Source organism: Theropithecus gelada, chromosome 12 (genome assembly GCF_003255815.1).
Source record: "Theropithecus gelada isolate Dixy chromosome 12, Tgel_1.0, whole genome shotgun sequence".
Classification (NCBI taxonomy): Eukaryota; Metazoa; Chordata; class Mammalia; order Primates; family Cercopithecidae; genus Theropithecus; species Theropithecus gelada.
In genome coordinates, this window is record NC_037680.1 from 14,912,333 (window position 1) to 14,930,856 (window position 18,524).

Here is an 18,524-nt window from a genome sequence, read left to right on the forward strand (position 1 = left end):
CGAAGCCCTCTCGTGCCCGGGGACTGCAAAGGAACGCCAGACCATCCGGACCGTGCGGGATGGCTCGGTGTGTGTGTTTTACGGTGTGTCTGAGTGTCGCGCATGTGTGCGTGTTGGGGCGCGTTATCAACAGGGGCCTAGGGCACCCCCACTCTCTCTTGCTCTTTTCCCCCATCACTTGATGGATCTCCGAGGCTGCAAAGCGCTCGACCCTCTCCTGGGCTCAGTGGCTTGGGTACTCCGGCTCAGCTCAGCTGGGGAGTCCCCTTACCCAGCCCGCACAGGCACCCCGAAGCTAAAGTTGCGGCAAACAGTTGCGGGAAGCAGAGGAGCTGAGGTCGAGGCCAGCGCGCCCGCGGCCGCTAGCCCTGGGGAGCCGGCTGAGCCGAGGGTCGTGCGGGTGCGCGGCAGAGGCGGGAGAAGGCGGAGGAGAGGGGGAGAAGGAGGGGCCGGAGGGGAGCAGCTGCCGGGGGAGGCGAGGCGCAAGGTGGCTCCCCGCGGCCCCGCGCCCCGCGGCTCCCGGACGCACCAGGCAGCCAATGGCTGTGCAGAGGTGTACAGCAGATGGCGTCCGACTGCGCCGTTCCTTCCTCCTCCTCCTCCTCCTCCTCCTTTTCTTCCTCCTCCTCCTCCTCCTTCAGTGCTGAGGAGCCAGAGTCGCCGCCGGGTTGCCAGACGCTGGAATGGGTGGTCTCCCGAAACACACCACCATCTTTCTTGCGCTCGGGAAGCTTGGGGCTCGGCGCCTCCCAGAGGCTACGGCGGCGGCTCTGGCGAGACGGGTGAGTGCGAGCGCGCGGAGCCCCGAGCCGGGTATTCCGGGCCCCCTGGCCGGCCGGCTGGGGCGCGGGGTGGCAGCGCCGGGGATGGGGGCGCGCCGCCGGCGCATACTTTGCTCTTTCCTCCCTGGGCAACCTTCGTCGCCCCTTCTCCCAGCCAGATGCGTGAACTTGGAAGAGGATCTTCTCGGACGCCTCTGGCTTGGGGCTGCGGGAAGCATGGGCTGCCCGGGGCGCAGTGTGCGGAGACCCTCTAGGCGGGCGGGGACGCCCCACGCGGCGACCTGAGCACCGATCTCATGCAACGGGACGGAGCCGTGGGACCGGGGCAGCAGGAGCTCTGTTCCATTCACCTCCAGCTTGCTTTGGGGGATACTGGTGAGGGAAACCGGTGGTCTCCCATCCTGCGCGGAGAGCCTCGGGGCCCAAGATCGAAGGGCCGGGAGTTGCCCTGCAGGCTTTGCAAACAGGTTGACTGAGGGTTCCCTTTCCCGTAGCGCTGACTGCGAAATCTGCGCGTGGGCGTTCAGTGCCAGTGGAGGATAGCTGAGCAAGCCAAGAAGTTTTGCAGCTTCCTCTGATTTATCAGTGGAGTGTCAGGAGGCTGCAGCAACAGTTTACATTTCCTCTGTCCCTGCGGGGGCTAGGGGCAAGCTGGGGTCGGACGTGATATCCTGCAGTTTGTGGAGAGGAAACTGGGAAGGGGGCGTGAGAGTGAGGGGCAGGGAGGAGGACACGCATATTTTCTACTGCATCGCCCATCTGCACCTGTCCCATTTACTCTCTTACACATCCCTCAGTATTAAAGTTATTTGCATATGCAAATGAACCCTGCTCTTTGTTGACCGCGTATTTTGAATTTGAAGTTGGAAAGCTTGACTGGGGACGAGGGAATGTTGAGGAGGGGGCGTTAAGCTCTCTCACTCTCTTTTTAAAGACAAGAAAAAAAACTTTCGTTGGCTAAGGTGGTACTTTTTTCTTTTGGAATGTCTGAGCTCTGAGCTTCCCTTAAGAGGTACTGTGATATTTTCAATACTGTATAGTCAAGATGAAGTTCGACTAAGATTATGGGACCGTGGCATATTCTACGGAAGATACCAGGGTTCCTTGGTGGTCTGTTCATTGCCAGGGTGGTCTGCTGGAAGCCGGCAGTTTCCCACCCTCAGACTCCTTGGTGCTCTTTAAATGACAGTCTGCCTGGTGTTTCTCAGCGGTACACCTGTGAGTGCTCTGTTATCGTGGAAATGGTAACCCATGCAGGTAGGGCTCATGCCAACCAGACTGTGGTGGTGGTGGGGTGTGTGTGTGTGTGTGTGTGTAAATATATATATGCGCGTGCGTGTGGACGTGTGTGTTTGAAGTTTCCTTTTGACAGGTAATCTTTGGATGTCAAAGGGATACAGTTATTTGTCTGGCAGTGTGAGGGCAATCTGAGTAACTAAGAGGAGATAATCTCCAGGGAAGCCTTTTTGTGCTCTTGACTCTACTCAGCAGTTGGTGAAGGCTTCCTGAAAGCCTCTTAGGGTGTTACTAACCAAATCAAGAAGTCTTACTCAGTGCTGAGTGAAAGCTTCTGTCTTTGTGGGTTAAAAGCTATTTATAAAGTTTCTGTCTTGAGGCTTCACTTTGACACACTGCTGTTTTTAAACCTTAGTGCCATTAATAATAGGAGCCTTCTTTTGAAACGTAATGTGGCCAGTTCTCTGTTTTCTGAGGGTAGTTGATCTAATCTGGTCGATTCCCTGGAATTGTTTTATTTTCTGTCACTGGTGTGTGTGTGTGTGTGTGTATGTATGTATGTATTTGTGTGTGTGTGTTTTCTTCATCTACCTGCTGAGAGCTGAGGGTTAGAAACTCTTTTTCATGCAAATTTAAGTGAAAAAAATTATGAAGAAAATTCTCCTGACCCTGTAACAATATACACAGATACTTATGAAAAAATTGTGGGTGTCATTGTTGACTTTAAAAAGGTGGAATAGTCTTGTATGTATCAGCACAGACAGATCCAGCAGCCTGGAACACCTACAAACCATTCAGGGTTTTTGAGATTCTAGATTAATCTGTGATAAGGGCTTGGACATATGTGCTCCAGGAAAGGGCTGCCTACTGCTGGTGGACTTTGATTGTCTGTTTGGAGGGTTCATAATACGATGAGCTCACTTTATGTCAACCTTAATTTTTAAATCAATACTTGAAAAATGATCTTACAATATTTCTTAATCTCCCAGCCCATTGTTTTCCATCAAAGTTGTTGATTGTTAGAGAGTTGAAAGACTAAGAAACAGGAACACTGTTAGACAGGTAGAAAATAATTACCGATCATATAAACAATGTAAACACAGACTCTACTGTTTGAAGACTGACATTAACAAATTGGTAAGGAGAGGTACCTTTCTGTTCTCTACTGAGTGTGCCTTTTGAGAGAAAGTAGGGAAGGAATTAAAGGAAAATGCTACTAAATTGTACTTCATCAGAAAGGCTGTGAAGGACCTTGTCTGCTTGCTACAGATCCTATTTCTGAAGGAATAACTCTTTTATTAATATCAGTCAAAAGAATTTTATCCTTAAACAATAGACCGAAAAAGCAGAATAAAAAGATAGGCACTAAGTTAAAGGAGGGGGAATGTCCAAACAAGAAAAATTCTAAAGCATGTCAACTCACTTTAATTATACTTCACAAATTGAAACTGGAGTCATATGATTCCTTTAAAGAAAAAAAGTCTTGCCAAAACTTCAATTCTGCTGTTCTGCACACTTTACAAAGATTAGGCATTAAAGTAAAAACATCATGTCAAAAGTTTGAATAGAATGATGACGAATATTTGACTGGTCCTACTGTGAAAATGACAAATGATACAATATATTAAATACACGATTAAGATAAACAGATTAAAGAATTCTAAGTAGTGACAACTATACTACTTGATGGGAAAAAAGAATAGCACTATTAAGGCTTCAGAGATGCTCTACAGACAAAGCATAAAGGCTGGGTCTTTGAATAACTATTGGGTATTGTAGTATCAAAAACGACATGAGTTACTTAGATATGCTGTTGGATTTTTGAATACGGATTGCACATAAGTGCTTTATATTTTCAAAAGAAGACATTTCCCAGTATATACCTATAAAAGAAGCTGCTGCATTCACTGTAATACCAGGTAGCTTCCTAAATATAACACAGGTCCTTAATTTAGAGCTGTTAACAGGATTAATATCTAAGTGATAATTAGCACGTTAAACCTGTGAAAGTAGAGGGATTTTTAACTCCACTTCTAGTCTAGAAATGTACTATTGTGAATTTTAGTGGGGTCTGTAGTTTAACAGATCTAAAATCACAGGCACCTTTGCTCCAAGATGTTCAACATTCTATTCCCACCCTTTAAAACTTCTCCATCTACTGAGATTATTTTGTTAATGTTTTTAGTAGGATGTTCATGGGTGGTTATTCTTAATAGCTAACAGTGGCTATTTCTGAAATGAAGCCAAGGAGGATTAGGTAGTTTTTTGGTCATCTTGTAAGTATCTCTCGACAGAAGGAAATAGGAATCCCAGTCACTGAATTCCTACAATTATGCTTTCATTCTAAGCCATGAATCCTGGTATGGGCTAGTTATACAAAATAGAGAGACGTAGTTATTTTGCCAGGTTATAGTCCACCGGTGACTTAGTATGATCGTTTTGTTGCTATCACATCAAGCATTTCATTTGAAAGGGAAAATCAAATATTAGTGGAACCCAATTACTCTGTACGTTTTGGTAAAACTTTTAAACTAACTCTAGAGATGCTGTAGAATAATTTCACTGCTGGTAGGGACTCATGCTTTTGGTAATGGGAGTTGAATCTAAGCGTGGTTTCTAAGCTGAACAATGAAATCATCTGGCAGCTAGAGAACTACTTTATTTTAAGTGTGTATATACTGTTGTGATGACTAAAACACAGTATGTATAAAAGCTTCGCTAATTTTATATTAATTTTTGGTTACTAGGTATTTTTGCAATTTATGGATTCTAAAACTACAACTCTTTGCTGTGATGTGGAAATCAGTAGAATTTTTTGGATGTTAAAAAGAAGAGGTCCATATACTAGAAAAGGTTAGACATTGACCTAGATGCGATCTGTGAAAGTGTGAAAATGTTTCCTGCATGAATAAAAAAGGCTATCGTTGTTGAACTTAGGTGTTTTGCAGCAAGAGACGTGACGCTCGCTTTTGATTTTGCCTCTCTAGGCGTATTTTAATTATGAGCCTCTTGTAATTAAATATGCCGTAGCTAAAAACAGAATCCTAAGTAACTAATGCACAAACGATTTTTCAATGCCTTGACTTGGAAGAAACTCATGGCCGTGTTCCACTTGCCTGCATGAGGGCTGGCTGCTGATTTGTGTCCTAGTGTTATGTTAGCGAACAGCTCATTACTTCTGGAAGAATCACAATGTTGAGTAAAGCTCTGAACTTCGTGGCAGTTAGGCACGATTGCCTTAGTCTTAGACTGCAGCTTTGTAGCAATGCATATTTTAATTTTGGGTGCTTTCAGATGGTTATTTTTAAAAGCATACCATGTAGTATGCATACATGAAAGATTTTAATTATAATAAGACTAAGGCTTGCAGTAATCTCTTCTTGCAGAGTTTGCTTCTGGGCTCTCCTCTATTGATTTCTGCCTTTTGTGCTTACGTTAAACATATTCAGGGCAAGTTAGACAGTGCACATTGATACATTCTTACTGGCAAAAATATTGAACTACTTGTAAAATAGTGAAATACTTGTAAAAATATTGAAAGACTTGTGCACCAGTAGGTCAATGAGTATTGCTCTGAGCCCTCTAAAATTCCTACTATCATCCTGGTCCTACAGACCACTCCCCTTAGATCACTTCTTGAGAGAGCCACTGGGTGTCACCCACCTGGTATGGCAAGGGGGCCTTGGGACACACTCCAGTGATATTTCCTAAAGCTGTTCTGATTGGCTTATGTCCCAGACCTACCAATTGGTAAATATTTTAAATATTATCCCTTGATATTTGTACTCGTAACAAGAATAAATGCAACCATTGGCATGATCAAGTAGTTGATCATCAATCTGTTCACATTTACATTTTAATTTTCTCTGTGTCTAACATTTCTAGCTGTTAAAACACTTGAATATTGTTATATTTATATGATCTAAGAGCCCAAAGGTATCAAAACCCCTTTCATCTGAGTTATCAATTCATATAAAGCCACTCTACCTTCAAATTAATTTGTTTTCTTAGGAAATATAAAATAAGAATATTAAGTTCTTTTCTTCCTGTTAAGAGGAAGAGCCAAATTTCTCACCGAGGTCATCTGCCAGAACTGTAAATTCTTCTACCCCACAGCTGTCTCAGACCACTTAATTAAAATGTATGTAAGTGGGAGTAGTTCAACAAGGCTTTTTTCTTTTGGGGAAAAAGTAATTATTTTTTTCAATCTCTGTTTCTAGTCTTCAGAATTAACTCAATTTATTTCATATTGACTTCCATTCATTTTCGTGATTAAATATTGTTAGTAGGCCTTTCATTTCATCTGACTTGACCCATTCTATGAACTGTAATATCTTCTGGCCAGTCACAGAGAGGCAAGGGATGTTAGTGACTTTGAGGAAAATTTTTTGGTGCTTTCTTCTGGATCACTTCTAGCTAAAACCAAACTCCAGCACTGCTAGATGGTCCCTGAAAAACATAACCTAAATTATGCTGCTTTCTTGAACAGAAAACATAGGATTCCAGATACTACATCAATTTAACACTTGCCTGTCGTTAATTTCCTATTATCCACTTTCTTCTTCTTTGAGACCTATCTCTTTAAAGTCACCCACAAACTCACACTTATTTAAAGTGGCCGAAAATATTGCTTTCCCTGTCCCTGTAGTCCCAGTTATCCAAATTGTATCTATTAGTCAAAATTCACTTCCAATTATACTTCCACTGAGCTTTCACTGATGATGCCAATTCACAAAGCCCTCTCTCGGTCCGAACAACTCAGGTGGTAAATTCTAATTTTCATGTTTGATTAAATCTATTTTCTTATTAGCATCTATATGTGGAGTTCTGATGGTAAAGGATTTAAATGGAGAAGGGCACCACTCTCTACTGAGAATTCTGGAAAATTTTGAAGAGGAGAATGTGATGGAGAATAGGGGCCTGGGTAATAACAGCCATTTGAGGATCTGTAAGGTAAGGCTTAGCAATATCCATGTAGGCAACAAGTATGACTAGTAATTATTACTATTAATTAATTACCTATGAATTGCTGCATACCTAGCTAGGTACATTAGAATTTGTTTGTCTAATCCGCATAATAATGTTGCAAAGTAGGTACTGTTATTTAGTCCCATTTTTTTTTGTAGTAGGAAACAGAATCCGAGGGACCTCTAGCACCTTGTCTAAGGTGAATGCAACTGGTAAACCACAGAGCCTAGATGTGCATCTAGATTGTTGGATTGCAAGGCCCATTCTGCTTCTGATAAACCAGACTACCCTAAGCCTGAGGTTTTACTCAGCGGGTTCAGTCTTTTCTGCTGCTGAAATTTATCCAAAATGCAAGAACACACATACTTACCTACTGCCAAGGCCTCTGTAGTCAATGGAGATGACTGACAGGAAGAATATTGCTGAATTACTTCTGCTTGGGGGTAGAAGCATCATTTGGAAATACGGAAAAAGGCTGCATTTTGATTTTGCACAGACCTTGTGCATGAAGATTATATCATCTTAAAATTGTAAAGAACTAGATACATTCACTTATAAAAGTGTTGGCTTCCTGAGGAACCATTGGGAAATTCAGAAAAGACAGACATATTTAGGAAATCCACACCATATTCCTTTGTATTAATGGCTTATCATTAGGACAGAACTGTCCTGCCAACTATGCAAAGCATTAGCTTTTGAAATTAGCATAAAGCATATAAAAAAGGGAAAATGAGTTGTTTGATGTAAGGGGTGGTTGCTGGTGGGTGCCTGGGTCACTCCTGTGATCTGGTCAGGTGAGTGCCCTTGTCTGTCCTCTTTGCTCTAAGTATATCCCAACTGGAAACTGTTCTCGGTCAAAGAGGACAGCTTACTGAGAAGAGGAGACCAGTTCTTTAGTTGAGCATGTGTAAGAAGTCACAGTTCTGAAGATCTGTTTCTTGGAAGTATTTTGATGGCTCAGTATGAGTTTTCTTGACATGAACTTTCATGAAAGTGTATAATAAACTCATTTCCAATACTAATTATTTCTAAACAAATATACTGTTGGAATCTGACCAGTTTCTCTCTTTGCCTCTGGCAGAATCATATAGGAAGAAGCTCAGAAAAGTCGAAGTTGTAAAGAGATTTTTACTCATTCCAGGAATGAGCTTTTTCACATTCAGGGCTGTCTAGAAGTGTGATAGGCTGTCTCATGGAAATGTGAGTTACCCATCTTTGGGAGTATTCAAGCAGAGTATGAGCAACTACACGTCAGGGTGCTTTGCAAAGAGGATGTGCACACTGAATATTAGTAGTTGAGATTTATTGAACATATACTGTGTGCCAGACGCTACTCTACATGGATTAACTTATGAAATCCTCTCAAAAAAATAATGAGGTTGATTGTATTATTATTATTTTTATTTTACAAATATAGAAATAGTGAGTGATTTGCGTCAAGTCGGGAGTTGCACACAGGCAGTCTCCTTCTAGAGCAGCACAGGTCCTTAGAAATTGAACATGAACCACAAATACAATTCATGAATGCAATCTTATATTTTTTAGTAGCCACATTAAAGAAGAAAACACTGAAATTAATTTTAATAATATGTCTGATTAACCCAATATATCTAAAGTATTGTCATTTCAGTATGTATTGATTATGAAAGTTATTAATGTGATGCTTTAGATCTTTGCTGTATTACATCTTTAAAACTCAGCCTGTATTTTACACTTACAAGCACATCGATTTTAGTTCAGACCAGCCATGTTTCAAGTGCTGAATAGCCACATGTGGCTGGTGGCCACCATGTTGAACATGCCTAGAATCTGTGCTATTAACAGTTCTACCCTACCACCTGCCTATTGACAGAAGAGGGTTTCCTTTTCACGGTAGACACCAGACTACATAGTAGAGGGTTTCCTTTTAACTCTACACACAAAGACTACGTGGTAGTCTTTGTAGTCATAGTGGTTTGACAGCTATATTTTAATTCACAGGTGTAAATTAAATTAATATAGTAGTCATGTAGTCTACTGTGTAGCCTTTGTGTGTGAGAGACCATTCATTTGTTTATTAATGTTTTCTTTAGATACCAGCATGGATAATCTATTTAAAAAAGAGAAAAAAAAAAAAACACTTCCATGACTGCTTTCAAGAGTACAAATTCAAAACCCATCAGATAGGAAGACTTCTCTCTATCTCATTACTCTCATCTACTAAAAACTGAATCCCACATACCTTTCATTTTGGAAGAGGGGACATGTCTAGCTTGCTTCCACTTTTCTTCATACACATTATGAAATCATCTCACCCTTCTTGTTTCCAGCCTAATAATCCCAGTTTCTTTTTTTTATTTTGAGTAGTTCGCTAGTGTGTATGTGTAGCCTAATCCATATGAAATGGGCATAGCCTAAAAATAACCTTTAACTAAGATTTTAAGTAACCAGGTTTTCTGATTTACATTTAATGCACATTTCTCAGCCCTCTTTTACTGTATCTTTATTATAATGACTGCAGTTGGAGATGACATGCAGCCCACCAAAGTGATATTTCTGATCAAATGGTAGTAATTTTTTGGTAGATTTGATTCATTTCCTGGCAGGTAGCATTCTTCTCAGTGATCTGAAGGGCTTTTCTCAAGTTGAATTTCTGACAGTAACAGACCCTCTGGGCTGTGACTTGCTTCAATTGAAAGAACAGAATGTGACATGCCTTTCATTGTGTGCAACATGTAAAAAAAGTCCTGCGTTTCCTTTGTGAGTGCAACCTCTATTCAGCTGTACATGACAATGTGAAACATTTTAATAATTCCAAGTCTCTTTTGGTGGGGGGATGCATATTTCACAGGTAGCTTAAATCTGACTTTAGTTACTTTTTAAAAGAATATTAAGAACAAGACATCTGTTAGAAAAATTCTAAACTTCATAAAGAAGAACTACCTTGTGGAGATGGACTCTAAGACTATGTCATGTAATAGTATGTGCATGATTATTAGATATTTCATTTGGATTACAGAGTTGGTGGAGGAAAAACATAATGCTTGTGGACATAATATATTTCCAGTGAAGCACTTCTTTTATTTTTATTTTTTATAACTAAGCAGTTTTCACATAGCAAGACAAACGAATGTAAAGTCCAAGATGCATTTGTTTGTAAGCTATATGAATAAATTCAAAGAGTATTTATCAGGCACCTGCTGTATCCGTGACATAGAGTGGATCCACGCAAGAGTAAGATGCCAGTTCCAGTTTCTAGGAATTTACAGTCTACCTACGGAGATGTGACATGAACATTCTCTGTCCTTGGCAAAGCCAAATCACTTTATTTATATATGTCTATCTCTCTTAGTAAATATGAGCTCCACAAAAGCACAGAATGCATCTTACTCATATTTGAATCGTTGCCACCTTGCAGGGTATGTACACAACAGGTGTGTATTGAATTAAATGAAAGGGGTACGTTAATTTAATTTACACCTGTGAATTAAAATATAGCTGTCAGGCCATATTTACAGTGGGACCATCTATATAAGATTTGCAATTCAAATAATGTAGACAAAGTCTGGTCTCAGTCCTTTTCTACTCCTGTGACTGGATCAGCTCTGCTCACTCCATTGGTGACTTGTAACAAGTCAGGACACTAGAAAAAGATTTTCATCTGAAAGGAGTAAAGGAATATGGACCTCTTTGTTCAACACTCCAGGATTCTATTCAGATGTATGCTTAATCATACAGTCATTCAATATAAAAGATTATTTTGTTCGGGGGATAAAGAACCTTATCATTCAGTCACACTAAGTGATCTTTGGAAGTATGCATATGGGAGGTGGGAAGTGGAGCAGGATAAAAGTGTATTCACGTATGCCTGCATAGGGCTCCCAATGTCTCTTGAAGAATATAGTGCTGAGCAATACCAGGAGGACCATTTAATATTTGTGGCAAAAGGAATCAGTTAAAAAGTAGAAATGCCATATAAGCTGCAGAGGTGAAGCCCTTTAAGTATCCCATTAAGTGCATAGAATATGCTGCATTGCTAGTTTAACTATTTGAGCCAGTTACAGAACAGTGGCAGTTACCCGTGGGGGCATCAGATCATCAAGAAGACATTTCTTTAGCAATTTCCAGGCAAGGAGTTTATTATACTTTGATAGATTAACATAATTCTTCTCAGCCTACTGGGTTCCTCAAGGCAAATTCAGCCGATCTTTATGTACTGGTTGCCTGTAGTGTGAAATATATGTACTATGGTTGGCCCAGTCAGGGTGCACAGTGATACCCAAGAATTGGCCATGCTCTTAAGGAATTTTCACAGAGTTTTTATGGAGTTAGGAGAACAAAGAAGGATGCTTCAAGGGTAATTATTGAATCTGTGGGGTTTTATAGGTGAGTAGATTCAGCATGGGAAGAAAGGAATTGGGCTCCCTCTTTACCTATTTGTTTTTGTCACAATTTTCCCAGCGTTGTTTGGATTCTGGGTTATATATGCTAGTCTTAAACATGAAGTATTTATACTTTCTTTAATCTTTAATATAACATCTTATTTCATGGTGTTTTGAAGTCTAGGGGTTAAGAAACCTCTTCAAGATTCAACAAAAACAAAAAACAGCAATAACAGCGCTCTCCTATGGCCTCACAATGTAGGCAGAAGGTTTATCTCTGGTTTACTGGTCCACCTAGAACTTGATAACATTCTTAAACTCTGTGTTTTGAAAACCTGTGATGCTCACAGCATAGTCTAAATAAAGAGAGACCCAAATCCTTATAATCTAAGATAAACAGTTTTGTCCTGGCATATGTCAGTGTGTGGCAGAAAAATGTACACAGGGACAGAATTATCCATTGATTTGGAAACAAGGTTGGCAAGCATTGATGTTCAGCAAATGCCTACAAGATAAAGGCACCTGAAATAGCAAAGCAGTTATTCAGCCCCAACAACTGAAAGCCAAGAGAGGCTCAAAATAGTATGAAATAATTTGTGCTCTGAAGGCTAAGGAAGGGGACCTAGGCAGATGGAAATATGGTAGAGCATTCATGTGTGCATGCAAACCCATGCACACACTTGTGCGCTCACACACATATGCACACACACACACAACCAGAAAGAAGACATACAGATATTTGAATGATAGGAAAATGATTCTAAGATGAGAAATGACAGGAAGAGAGGAGAGAAGAGGAGGCAAACAATTCAGCTGAAAGGGAAAAAACATTCTCAGCTGTTGGAACTCGACATGTGTTCAGAAATATCATCTGCTCAAACCAACAAATGAGATAATTAGAAGGGGTAGAAGGAAAGAAACATAGGGCTCCAGAGGTTTCACCAGTTGCAAAGGTGGGAGAGATCTGAATAACACTATCAGATTATGCATTATCTTGGATTTAGAGAAGCTTTATGAACAAGAGCAAAAACGAATGGGAAAGAAATGAAACGTGGGTGATGTAGTGAAATTGAAGGTTACTTATAATGTACTGTCAGAAGTTCATGTACAGTACATGAGAGCCCAAAACTTTCCCATTTAATGCAAAGCAACTACTCCTGACTCTGTTTCCCGTTACTGCCTCCTCTCTTGCCTTCCTTTCAAATTCTAACTTCGGAAACTAGTAGAATTTGCTCAAGGTCTCCACTTTGCACTGACTCTTCAAATCAGCAGTCTGTATTCTGCCCCCACTGGTCCTGCTGAAATAGTTCTGGCCAAAGTCATGAATTACTTCCCAGTTGTCAAATCCAATAGACGTTTTCCAGTCTCTGTTTATTGTGATGATTAAAAGAAGAATCTTAGTATATGAGAGGAGCCAAGAATGGATTGGCAAAGTTCCCATGATCCTGCCATTTTGATTATCTCTTTTAAAGCTGCCAGAATAACTACTGAAGATTTAGACAAGGAAATCGAGTAATTTTGGACTAAACGTAAACTGAAAAAGATTGACATATATGATACTTGGCCAAAAAGAATAGCTACCAAATAAAGTTAAAATTGGAATTTTAGGTTTTGGAAATGGAGAAAGACATGGGTAAAAGGGAAAAACAATTAGAATTTATTAGTAGAAAATACCACAATGCTTTATGGAAGAAACCCTGTTAACTCTGCGGGGGATGAGGGGAGATGTTGCCTAATACACAGACATGTTCCTCTTCCTAGAGGACTTTGAAGCCAAAAAGTTAAGTGGCAGAGTGTTAAAGGAATGCATAAAGATGAACATGTAGTCAGACACAAATGTCTTTATGAGCACCAAATGATTATGGATCCAGAGTGTGCAGAAGATGAAGGGTCTGCTTGTAGAATATTCTGATTGACAGAACTATCATGGAAATAATCTTTCCAAGAACACCTACAACCCTCTGTCTGCATAGTTCTACATTTGCTTTCACCCTCCTCATGGCACCAGATTAATTTGCTTTCTTCACCTTGCTTTCCTGCTTAAATTCTGTCATTAGATCCACATGGTCTAGACTGGCATTCAAAAGCGTACACTCTGAGGTCTCATACTTAGTTTTCCACCATTTGCTTCTATAGTCTCCTTCAATAGATCAGTGGCAGCTACACTTGTCCCTAAAATAAATCCTGTACATGTCTCCCTCCCGTGACTCAGTTCAAGCTTTGGTGTCTCTTCTGCCCCTCTCTGTATCATATTCATCCAGTCATAGCTGAATGAAGTGGATGTCTACCCTCACACTCTCCACCCCATGGTAGAACCTGCCTTCCACGGCGTTTAACCATGAGTCCATCAATGTCCTACCCAGGAATTCACACAAAAGACAACCCAGGGGCTACGAAGTTCTATGAGAAATACTTTGATGCATCTTTTAAAAACTCCTCTGTTACTTATCTAATAATTGCTCCTGAGATTTCTCAATTAAATTCTTAGCTATCTCTTTACACACTGTAGGTTTATTCCATATTTACTTTTTCCTCATTAAAAAAATCTGGTCAGAAACTGTCACCTTAAGGAAATTCAAGAGATAGAAGAGAATGAAATGAAGAAATGCTAGGTCAGCCTTTTTAAAGAGAAGAAATGCACTGATACCTCTATAAGCATTAGGAAGAGACATTTACTAAGTTCCTTCCCTGGGCCTATAAGTCAACTCTAAGGTAAGGGAGGAATTTGGACACTGCAGAGAGATTTATCTGTAGAAAAAGAATGTATCAGCTCATTTTTAAAAGAGACTCAGGCCATCAAAATCATCCCAAAAGTACACTTGAAAATCCAACAAGTCAAGCAAAACTATGGTTAATGATATACTTGTGTTTATCACAGCTGGCATTAAGTTTATAATATATTACAGTTTACATTAGAGTTTTATGAAGTGTATAAACTTGAGTACATTGGATCTTGTTGTATGATTTCTCCATAATTATCCCTTTTTGGGGACACATGTGAAAAGGCTATATATATATGTGTATGTGTGTGTGTGTGTGTATTCTTTTTTAATGCCAAGTCCTTGATCAGGAAAACAACTTCTAATCATAATTTATAATGTTTTTCCTTTGGGAAATATGTCCAATTTATGACCCAGTTTTTCAGGACAGATTAGAGTAGAAAGAAAAGTGTCTTTTTTGGTGTGTGGCATTAGTCTAAATATTGTTATATTGTAGCTTAATTTATGTTGTAGCCTTTCTTTTGAGTATTGTCACTGCTTTAAGGTCCCACATCTTGTATTATATTTGGAATTGTCTCCATTATGCTGAGCACATTGCTGCATATACATTAGGAGCTAATTTAAGTGTTTCTTAAATGAATCATATTAGAGTAAGAAAAAAAATATTGGAAATTTCATTGAACATAGGTTAATCTTGCTTTGATGATTTAAAGTTCCTTAGGGAACTTGGAGTATTCCCCAAAACACTGAGAAAATCAATTACCATTGAATGGCACTATAAATTCTGTTTATTTAAATTTTCTGGGGTTTTTGACATGTAATATATGGGATTTTGCTCTAAATAGGAATAGATATGCATGTGCACAGACCCATTTGGTCTACAATAAGCCTATGAAAAAATGCAAACAAACTGGTTATTGATGCAGATAGGGTTAGTCCTATGGAGGAGTTGAGGTCCAGCCTGCTGAGAAAGGTCGTGTATTCAGAATACCATGGACAGAACTTGTGGAAGAGAAAGAGTCTGGTCTGAGTCAGTAAAATTTAAAGGCCAGAGTTGAAGGGATGTATTAACTAAGGCTGTAGACTGGCTGTCCAACACAGATGAGGTGATTTTTTGAGGGGTGTGTATATGCGTCTATGTGTATTTTTATCTGTCCATCTTAGTCTGTTTTGTGCTGCTGTAACAGAATAATTTATAATTTATGAATTATGGGTAATTCATAAATAATTCACTCTCTCAAAGTTCTGATGACTGGGAAGTGCAAGATCAAGGCATTGGCAAGTTCCTTTGGTTCTAAGATGGTGCCTCATTGCTGTGTCCTCTAGGGAGGAGGAACATTGTGTCCTCATATGGCAGAAGAGCAGAAGAGAGAATCCACTCTTACAGCTGTTTTATAGCAGCATCCATCCATTCATGAGTGCATGTGCCCTCATAGCCTAAGCACCTCCAAAAAGTCCTAACTCCAAATACTGTTACCTTGGAGGTTAGGAGTTCAACATATGAATGTTGGTGAGACACAGACATTCAGATAACTCTGTGTGTGTGTGTGCATGTATTTGTATTTTCTCTTTCTATCTCTGTCCCCCCAACTCATTGAATTTGATTTCCTTTATGCAAGGAGAGCAGATTCAAGTTTTCCCTAATGATCACCTCTCTTTAGTATCTAATGTTCACTTGTTTTTCATTTTCACTGTATGTACGGAACTTCCCCCTCCCCAAATTATTCTATAGAGTAGTGAGAATCACTTGATGAAGTCTTTCATATATAGGGCTCTCTTTCAAAAACTTAATTTTTTGAACAGTGTTTAAACAGAACTTTTAGTTTCTTTATCCAAAATCTGATCTCTTTATATGTGCATTTAAATCTAAAGGCATTTATTGTTTTTTATGCTCGTCACTGAAAAATCCAGGCAGCAGTTTGTTACTGCTCCTCAACGTTCCAGAGAGGTGTAAAACAGGCCCACACTTCCACCCATAATTAAAGAGTAAAATAATTAGAAGAGGGTGGATAGCCATAGTGAAGGCCAACATTGATGCCTCCAATGCCTGTGAAGAATGTGAAGAAGCATATAAAGACTTGTGTAAAATGCTTCATGCAATGTGTGAAAGCAGTTTCAAAATCACAATATGATTTCTTATAATATGATTTTCAATATGCATGTATAACAGGGTTAATAACAAATTTTAATATGCAGATGTTTTAAATTTAATAAACATTATCAAAAATTAAGTATGTGTGGGGAGTAGGGTGGGGGGTCGTTTTGCAAGCTGGCCCGACACGAATTAATTTGTATTTTATAATTGGGAAAATGGCGCCTTGTATTTTGTCTATTTACCAGTTCTATTTTTTTTTCTTTTTTTGAGATGGAGTCTTGCTCTGTCACACAGGCTGGAATGCAGTGTCATGATCTCGGCTCACTGTAACCTCCACCTCCTGAGCTCAAGCAATTCTCCTGCCTCAGCCTTCTGAGTAGCTGGGACTATAGGTGTGCACCACCATGCTTGGCTAATTTTTTTTTTTTTTTTTGTATTTTTGTACTTTTTATAGAGACATGGTTTTACCATGTGGCCAGGCTGGTCTTGAACTCCTGACCTCAGGTAATCTGTCCTTCTTGGCCTCCCAAAGTGCTGGGATTACAGGTGTGAGCCACCGTATCCGGCCACCTACTTACCAGCTCTATTGGATACTTGTCTATGTGTCCATCTCCCTCCTGCTACTCTAATATGGCCCCTCCCCTCTTCCTGTGCCTGGCAGGCCCTCCATGCAGCCCCTGTGTACCACTTCAGCTCGCTGGCCTTTTCCCCCACCACACTCCTGTCTCTCCCTCTGTCCTCCTGCTGCTTCACCCTGGTGTTCCTCTGATTCCTTCTGCCTATGCCCTGCTTCCTGTCTCCGTGGCCATGGCTTTTGCTACTCCTTGCTATTCTGCTCTTCTAGAATGTGGTGAAATAGCACCATTGCCCTTTCCTTCAAAGTATAGTCTGTTTGATTAACATGTGACATATACATATTTGAAAATCATCATGCTATGCAAAAATCACAGAATGAAAATCCACAGGGCTTATGGGAAAAGGAGGTAGGGCACAACATTAAAAAACTCCCATAGTGACATGTAAAATAAAAGATAGGAAACTAATACAAAATACTGGTATGTTTTTGCATGTGTAAAGGGGTTAAGAAATGCCTAAATACTTCAGTAAATGTATTTTACCTTGGAAAAGATCTGAAATGTACTTGTGGAAGTAGGCTTTGGAAAATCTGCGTGTGAGTTGCAACATGGTAGAAGGGGTTTACCTGCGATGTGTGTGGAAGTTGTAACGCCAGAAGAGGTGTGTGCTTCTGCTGAATTTGTGTGTTACTACCTCGCTGTGACTCCTTCAGGGTTCCAGGTCTCTCTTGGTGGCTCCACTTTTGGGTTCTGCTAATTCCACCTCCTTCATTGGTCTCTCCTTCCTCCTTCTTAGCTGTAACTAAGCTCTGAATTGTTTCACCATCTCCTGTTTGTATTTCAATTGTCAAAAACACTCTTTGAATGAGTACCCATCTTAAATTCCCTTCATTGAACCACTTGGCTGTGTTCAGCTAGGTGCAGATTTTTGCTTGTTTACCTGGTGTTTCTGCCAGATGAAATTGCTGCGTAGCAAACATGAAATTATGTTATTCTGTAGAAGTAGAGAATATAATAGTGGTTACCTGAGGCTGGGGTAATTGGGGGGATGGGGAGATGTTGGTCAAAGGATACATAATTAAAGTTAGATAGGAATAATTTTCAAGTGATCTATTATGCAGCGAGGTGACTATAGTTAGTGTCGATATATTGTATTCTTGAAAAACTTAGAGTGTGCATGTTACATGCTCTTACTACAAAAATGATAACTATGTGAGGTAATGCATGTGTTGATTCGCCAGATATAACCATTCCACAGTGCGTATATATACTTCAAAGCATCATGTACATGATAAAAACATGCAATATTATCTGTCAATTAAAAAAAGAAAAACAAAATAGAGGAATGACAGCATTCAACAGAGGAAGATCACATTATGCTCCAATTGTTCCCTAATATATGAATTTCACATTTCAGAGCAAACATCCAGGCAGAACTGACTGTACACCGTTGCAAACTTACCCTGAGTAGTGTGATTTTCCCTGCACGCTCATCTTCATTATGTTAGACACTGTGAAGACGGTGTTTGCTTTTGCTCGTGTTTGTAACCTCATCATCCAGCGCATTGCCTGGCATTTGAAAAATGAATGAATGAGTCTTTTTGTCCATTCTTTCCTTGTCTTGTTTTCTCAGGACCCTTGTACCTGCCATATACCTTGTGAGTGAAAGGGTTAAAGGCTGATTATGGCTTAGTGTGTTATTCTACCTAGCTAACAAAATTTTGGGATGGTTGCTTCATGAATTATCTATGTGGTTCTCATATCAGGCAGAATTGAGCTGGGAAAAC

The 18,524-nt window shown here is 40.0% G+C and overlaps 1 protein-coding gene across 1 annotated transcript in view; it reads left to right on the plus strand.

Annotated features, from left to right (window-relative positions):
- Positions 1-656: 656 nt before the first annotated feature.
- Positions 657-18,524, plus strand: part of THSD7B (thrombospondin type 1 domain containing 7B) — an 886,725-nt gene continuing 868,857 nt past the window's right edge. The window contains exon 1 of the mRNA XM_025405082.1: positions 657-782. The gene's annotated coding sequence lies outside the window, so the exon portion shown is untranslated. The remainder of the gene's footprint in view (positions 783-18,524) is intronic.